We start from the raw sequence: 7,540 nt of genomic DNA on the forward strand, positions 1-7,540 counted from the left end.
GAGCTATTTTGGGTGGGAAAGTCATTTTTTATGGTGAAACATTATAGGTCATTTTGTTTGTGCCCTAGTTAGGAGGTCAACCTCCAAGGACCATAACTTGCTAAATTTTCATGATATGAAGTCCATCCAAGTTTCATAATCCATTTCAAGAGGTCTTATCCAACTTTTATTCTTTGAGAAATATCAAATTCTACTTGCAAGGGCATGTGCCAAGAGGAAACATTATAGGTCATTTTGGGCCATTACCATTGAACAAGCATTTTTCCTCAACTTCTAAAATGCATAAATCCCTCATACCAAATCCAAATGATGTAAAATTTGTAACCAAATTGAATATATATGAAAGATATACAACTTTGGTGAAGAAGCCATTTTCATTTGGAGCTCATAGCAAAAGTTATTCAAGGTGGAAGAAGTGGTCATTTGACTTGGTACTTGGAAAATTTTCAATTATGTTTGATTTCTCCAACTTCCACCTCAAAATATATCACGATCCAAGCTCCAAATGGAAAAGTGTTCAACATCAAAGTTGTTCCTATTGATATCACCTTTCCAAAAAAGTCCAAGATCATGGCATTTGGAGCATCTTACAAGGACTTGCGCTTGGTTACTTTTCATGGTCCCATTTGGATGATTTTCATGACCAATCTTAAATTACAATTTCATGGCCTCATGTTAAGCTTTTAACATCATTCATGCACAATTATGTACCTTCTACGATCATTTCATGGGCCTATCACACGCTCATGCAAGCATGCACTAACATTTCTAAATTTGGCCAAATTTTCAAGTGTGTGAAAAGCAATGCAAAACCTTATTAATACATTTCCCTTGTGATCAGAATAAGGACCCCTTGGCCTAAGCTTTGAACTGTAATCACCCTTATCTCCATTAAAGGATAATCTTGAAGGTTTTGAATTGAAAATCGAGTTTCAAATTCACTTATGTTTTGAATTTGAAACTCCAAGAGTCCAAGCCAATTGAGCTTCCCTTTCACTTCCTAAAAGCAATCAGAAGCAAGCCAAGCCAATTGAGATCCAGATCAAGCTTCATCACTGCCAAACAAAAGGTGGATTTTCTCAATTTTCTTTCTTCGACTCTCCCTCAATTCTCAACTATTTTGATTAATTTTTGGGTGGTTGAAGTCCTACCAATGTAGGCAACAAGATTGAGTTGCTTTGAGGTCAAATCGAAGCAACTCAGATCATGCACCTCAAATTTCAAATCCATGTACCTTTCAATATACTTGGAATTGGAAGAAATGGATGCCATATTCGAGCTCCTGATCATTTTTCCTTTGAAATAGTGTCCTTGTTTTTCATTTTACATTTGGTTGGTGGTGGACCAGTCCGGTGAGATCCACCAGAGAAGATGACTGGAGCCCTAGCTCTAGTGGTGTGTTGGTGTCTTTCTAACCACTTAGTCATGTTCAAACATTTTAATCCTGGCCTTCGCTTCTGATTACCATGCGTGTACACGCGTTGACTGTGGTACATGATGGAGCGTGCATTGTGGCCATCAGATCACTGTAGCGGTAAATTCATGATCATCAAGCTATGGATAAGCTAGACGTCAATAAAATAAGAGTCGCCACCGCGCTTTTATTATTTCCAAGGGAAAAGGGAAAAGTACGGAAAAAACCCAAAAGGTAAGAAGTTTTCAAATCAAAAGTAATAAAATGCCATAGATTACAGGTAAGGGGGTTAGTTACACAGAGGGAAGGTGTTAGCATCCAAAGTGTCCTAGGTACTCCTAGGGAGCCCTTTCTTGTGTGCATATGTGTTTTTGTACAAATGATGTTTGTAAATAAAAAGAATGTGGGGATGAGAAAAGAATTCATTAATTATATTTTTGTGTTTAACAAGACCTTCGGACTTGTGCCTACGTACCAACATAAAAATGAGGGATCAAAACCTCGTAGTTCGTGGTATCAATTTTGAAGTTAGTGCATTTCTTTTAACAAAATTTTAAGTTTAAAAGGCACAAGAGGCCTAAAAATGGTTTGAATGAGTGTTAGTTATTTTTGACTTTTTTTGAAATTTTAAGTCAAGTATAGTTAAATTTATTTACAAGCTTGATTAAGAAAAGATTTTTAAAAATGCAATGGCATAAGGCCAAAGTTTCTAGTTTGCAATATGGTCAAAGTTTAGAAATCAACAAACACAAGAAAAGAAGATTTTAAAAGGAGAGAGAGATTTTGAAATTAAAGAAATGGTGAGGAGATGAGGAGACTAATCCTAAGCATAAGTTTAAAAGTTGAGAGTTGAACCCAATAGACAAGAATGTCATATAGAAACCCAAATTTCCCTTGGACTTTGGAATCAAGCAACAAAAAATACATAAATAGAAAGTTAAAGAGAAAGGTATCAAATAAAGATAGCCACATCCAAGCTTTAACAACTCCATGATATTCTTCAAGTTTTGCCCATGTAGCATATGACTTCCAAGATGGCATAAGTCACAGGTTCAAAATAATAACTTCACAATGATCATGTTGCAGATGAACTCAAATGGAGCTTCAATGATGTATCAGATGAAGTTTCAAATCATAAGCACTTGGTTTCATGAATGTTGCTATTGGCCAAGTCCTTTGCAAAGGGAGTGTTGCATAAATTCTAAGTCCAATTGTCTCATATCAAACCAACAGTCCACACAAGATGTTTTTTAGGTTTTTTATTCTTATTATGTACATTAAGGTCAAAAGACCACACAAACAATCACAATAATACAATCACAATATATCACAAAATATGGTCCAAGTGGATAAAGTGAAAATGACATTAACATAAAAAACTTGAATGGCATGAATAATGGCAAATGAATAAGGCTTAACAATTAAAGTGCATTAAAAGTAAATGACTTGAAATTAAGTGCATTATTTAGAGAACACTCAACCCACTTATCATAAGCATGGATCCTTGAACTAAGACATCTTCCAAAGGAAGGAAAAAAGGTCAAGTTTCCACACAATACCATGAAAGAGGGGAGACTTACAATCTCACTAACTAGAATGCTATGCCTTTTTGTGTCAAAATTTAGCATTATGTTAAGCAATCATAATTGAACTTATGTAGAAGTCACAACTATTTGAGGTCGGGCAATAGAACTTTGATGTTAATGCATGTTAGAGACATAGTATGATGAACTATGCTCATGAAACATACCACACACAAAAGAATATGCAAAGTGGGGGACCTAATCTCGTTCATACTTATGTTGATTTTGCTTTCAACTAGCCTTAGGATATAGAGACATTATAGGTCCATGACATGAATGCATAAAGAATGGGAATGAGATGAAGAGTGGGGGGGAATGGATCAAACACAAATTGGACAAAGGAGGACTTTTACCAAGTTAAGATCATTCATTCATTTTGGGAGATGGAATGTACATTCCATCAATCCCCTATATCCAATGATCTTAACCTAACAAAGTCAAATCAACCTTGACCAAGGCCCAACAACACAAGTCAAACTCATAAAGTCAATTAAAATGGCTCTACACAATTTATTTGGCATTTAATCAATTAAAAATAATAAAATAAATGCATTAAATTAAATATGGTTGGTCAATTTCCTAAAACCTCATCAAAACACCAAAGAAATGGCCATGAGATTTATCATAGGTCAAACAAGGCAAAGGACCTTGGAGAATTTTTTTTAGAATTTTTGGAAACTTAAAAGTATTTTTAAACAAGTAAAAATATTCACAAAAATCAATTAAATCAGGAAAAATATTAATAATGGTCCAAAAAATAATTTTAATTCAGAAAATGAAAGAGGATTTTATTTAAAAAAATTTGGTGAAACTCTCATATCTTTTGGATCAATATTAAATTTAATATGCATTAATGAAAATAAAAGGAATAAAATGAAAATAAATTAAATCAGAAAAACGTCGATCACTTGATCTCCCTCATTAATTGAGGTGGCAGATCAAGTGGTGGAGAACGCGCGTTCCATGGTACATGCTAGTCAATGCGCTACACAACTGGTTATCACAAGCAACGTCCATGATTAAAATAATTTGAATCAATCCAATGGCTCATAACACATCCAGCGCATCGCTAGAGCCAAGTGCCGGTCATCTTCTCCGATGACCCTGGCCGGATTGGTTCTCTCATCACCATCACATAAATGAAAAAATAGGACATGATCTTAAAGAAAAAATAGCGTAGATCACGAATATCACCTCAATTTAACCTAACTCTAAGTATATTAATAGATACATGAAGTTGAATTTTGAGGTGTATGAACTGAGTTGCTTCGATTTGACCTCAAAGAAACTCAATCTTCTTGCCTACATTGGTAGAACTTCAGACAACCAAAGATCCAAGAGAATTGATGAGAATTGAGAGACAATCGAAGAGAAGAAAAATCTGGAAAAATACCTTCAATGTTGTGCAGAAATGGATCTCTCTTGCTTCAAATCGTGCTTGATCTTGCTTATGGAGCTTGCAGAAGTAGATTGGTAATGGTGCAAAGCTTTGGATCCTGGAGTTTTTGAATCTCCAAAAGGTGAGATTCAAACTCAAATTTCAAGTGAAATTTATCAGGTTTTCCTTTGAATTGTGAGGGTTTCAATGGTTGGAGGCAAAGCTGGCGCGCCAGGTCCTTGAAACTGAAGCAATGGACCTCTATTTATAGCAAAATGTAAGTGTTATTTGCACACTTGAAATTGCTTCAAAATTTGGCAATGTTAATAGCACGCGTGCATGGGCATGTACAGGCCCATGAAGCATCTCAATTAGACCCAGAATCAAATGAAATGAAGTCTGGATGAAGATTGCAATGCAAGGTAAAGATGTTTGGATGTTTGAAGCATGACTCTTGCCCACTGATACAACCATGTTCAAGCTATACATAGACCCCTCAAACTTTGTCCAAAATGAATGAATTTGGACTCTTTCGAAAGGTTAGATCAAGAGGAACAACTATTACGTTGAACATTTTTCCATTTGGAACTTGTATCATGGTTAATTTTGAGGTGGAATTTTGGAAATTTCAACATGTCAAAATATTTTCTAAGTGTCAAGCCATATGTTCAATTATTCCACCTTGGCTAACTTTTCATGTGAGCTCCAAATGAGAAACGTGTATTCATCAACGTTGTATCCCTTTAAAAACCCTTCAAAATGGTCACCCATTTGACATCATTTTGATTTGGGATGAATAAGTTATGCATTTTTGAAGTTGAGGAAAATCACTTGTTCAATGGTATTGGTCCAAAATGACCTATAATGTATCCTCATATCACATGCTCATAAAAGTGGATTTAACTCTTCCTCCAAACATAAAAGTTAAAGTAGACACGTTGGATTTGATTGTGCAACTTTGAAATCTTTCATCTCATAAAAACTGAGCAAGTTATGGGCTTGGGAAGTTGATTTTCAAATTAGGGTTTAGACAAAAAGGCCTATAATGTTTCAACATAAAAAATGAATTTCCAAGCAAAATTAGCTCTTGACCTGAACATGAAAGTTGCTTGGAATGTCATTTAGAATAACGTTTCTGTTGGAATAATTTTAATATAATGCAAATTGTAGGATATAGGGTCTAGGGAGACCCAGATTTGATCAAATGAATTCATCTGGCCAACTACCATCAACCAACTTGCTAACTTGTAATTCTCTTGACTTTTTAGGCATATGGGAGAAATATATATGCATAAGATGATGAAATTTTAAGTTTCCTTTGAAGTATTTGATCAATTGGTGAAGAATCTTGTTGAAGAAGTTACTCAAGATACCCAAATGAACTAGGGTTTTCAATGCAAACCAATTCCAAACTCTTGAAGAAATCTTGATCAAAATATCATGTAAAGGTCATGGGGACTCATATATGGTTCTTAGAGCCATTTTGTATCATTCCTTGGTTGAGCTCTTCTTAGCAATGAGGGTCTTAAACCCTAGATGTAAACCTGATAGATCAATGGTGATCATGCCCTAACTACAAAAGAGTTAGACAAATGCAAAGACATATTTTTGGTATTTTAGTTAGTAACAAGTATGATACAATCACATATGTGCTTGGTGATCTCTCCCAAAACAAACCCAATGAAAGAGGGGTAAAAAGGATGCCAAGGTATGATCCCAATGCTAATGCATATGATGAGGTAACATGAGGGATCTTAGGGTCAAATTTGGGGTCTTACAACTGCCCTTATTTAAGGACATTCTAACTGTAGAGGTGAAGGTTAAAATCTTTGTATCGACTCAGTAGAATGGGCTTAAATAAAAACATATAGAAATAAATTTTGGTCCCTAAGAGACCTCATGATGCATATGACATGAATGTTAAAATAAATCTTTGTGGGGGAATATTGCCACAAAGGAAAAGAATCCGGAGAGACTAAAAGTCCATAGGAGTATAATGCATTTCCCTAAGGAAAACTCACTAGAGAGACATAGACTCTGGGGGAAAGGGTTTTGCGTAGGCCAGGCTACGACTTAAAACAACTGGGGGACTAGAGGAATTCCATGAAAATGGAAAGACTCAGTCGGGGAAACAAAGGACACCTGTAGGGGAAACAGATAGATCAACAATAAACTGAAATACTCGACTCATGCAGGAAAAGCGATTTCACTAAGGAAATACACACTCAACTCAAATGGGGAAGATATAAACTTCAACATAGGAGGAGAAGAAATCTATTATCCATTACCGGTTACTGGGTATGGGGATAAAAATATGACAGAGAGGACATTTGTCACTGGTTAGGGTAAACATATCAAGGATGACTCACTGAGGGCCTCCAAGAGACATATTCATTACCGGTTACTGAGTAAGAATAGACTTGCTAGGGAAAAGCTAAAAATAGGATTTATAACTACCGGCTACAGTGAAGAAGACCGAAGGGAGAGAATATTCGTCACTGGTTAAAGCGAACATATCAAGGATAGACTCCAAGTGGAGAAATATGGATTATATTTATCAGTTACTGGATAGTATACCATCAAAGAGAATATTCGTCATCGGTTAGAGTGAACATATCAAGGATAAACTATGCAAAGGGAGAAAAAGCAGGATTTACAACTACCGGTTACTGGACAGAAGACCACAAAGAGAAGGAAATCCGTCATCAGTTAAGATGAACATATCAAGGATTAACTCTCTTGGAAATAAAAATAGGGATTACAACTACCTTTTTACTGGGTAGAATACCAAAGATGAGAATATTCGTGATCGATTAGGATGAACATATCAAGGATAAACTCAAAGCAAGGGAAGAAAATATATGTCATCGGTTAGGATGACCATATCAAGGATATACTTCCTGGGGAACGTGAAAGCGAATCCGTTGGGGAGAAACAAGGTTACTTTTGCTGAGGTACTGGGCAAGAAGTAACAAACTGCCCACTAAAGAGAATACTACCAGTTACTGGATAATAAACTCTCAGGGGACCTAAAATATCTATCTAGGTAAGATCTATAAAGAAACGGTCAATCAAGACTCTACCCAATGAGGATATAACTCAACAGGATTGGTTCCATCCATATAATTAACTGGGGAGGAAGCTGAAACGATCATTATCCACGAG

Source organism: Lathyrus oleraceus, chromosome 2 (assembly GCF_024323335.1).
Source record: "Lathyrus oleraceus cultivar Zhongwan6 chromosome 2, CAAS_Psat_ZW6_1.0, whole genome shotgun sequence".
Lineage (NCBI taxonomy): Eukaryota > Viridiplantae > Streptophyta > Magnoliopsida > Fabales > Fabaceae > Lathyrus > Lathyrus oleraceus.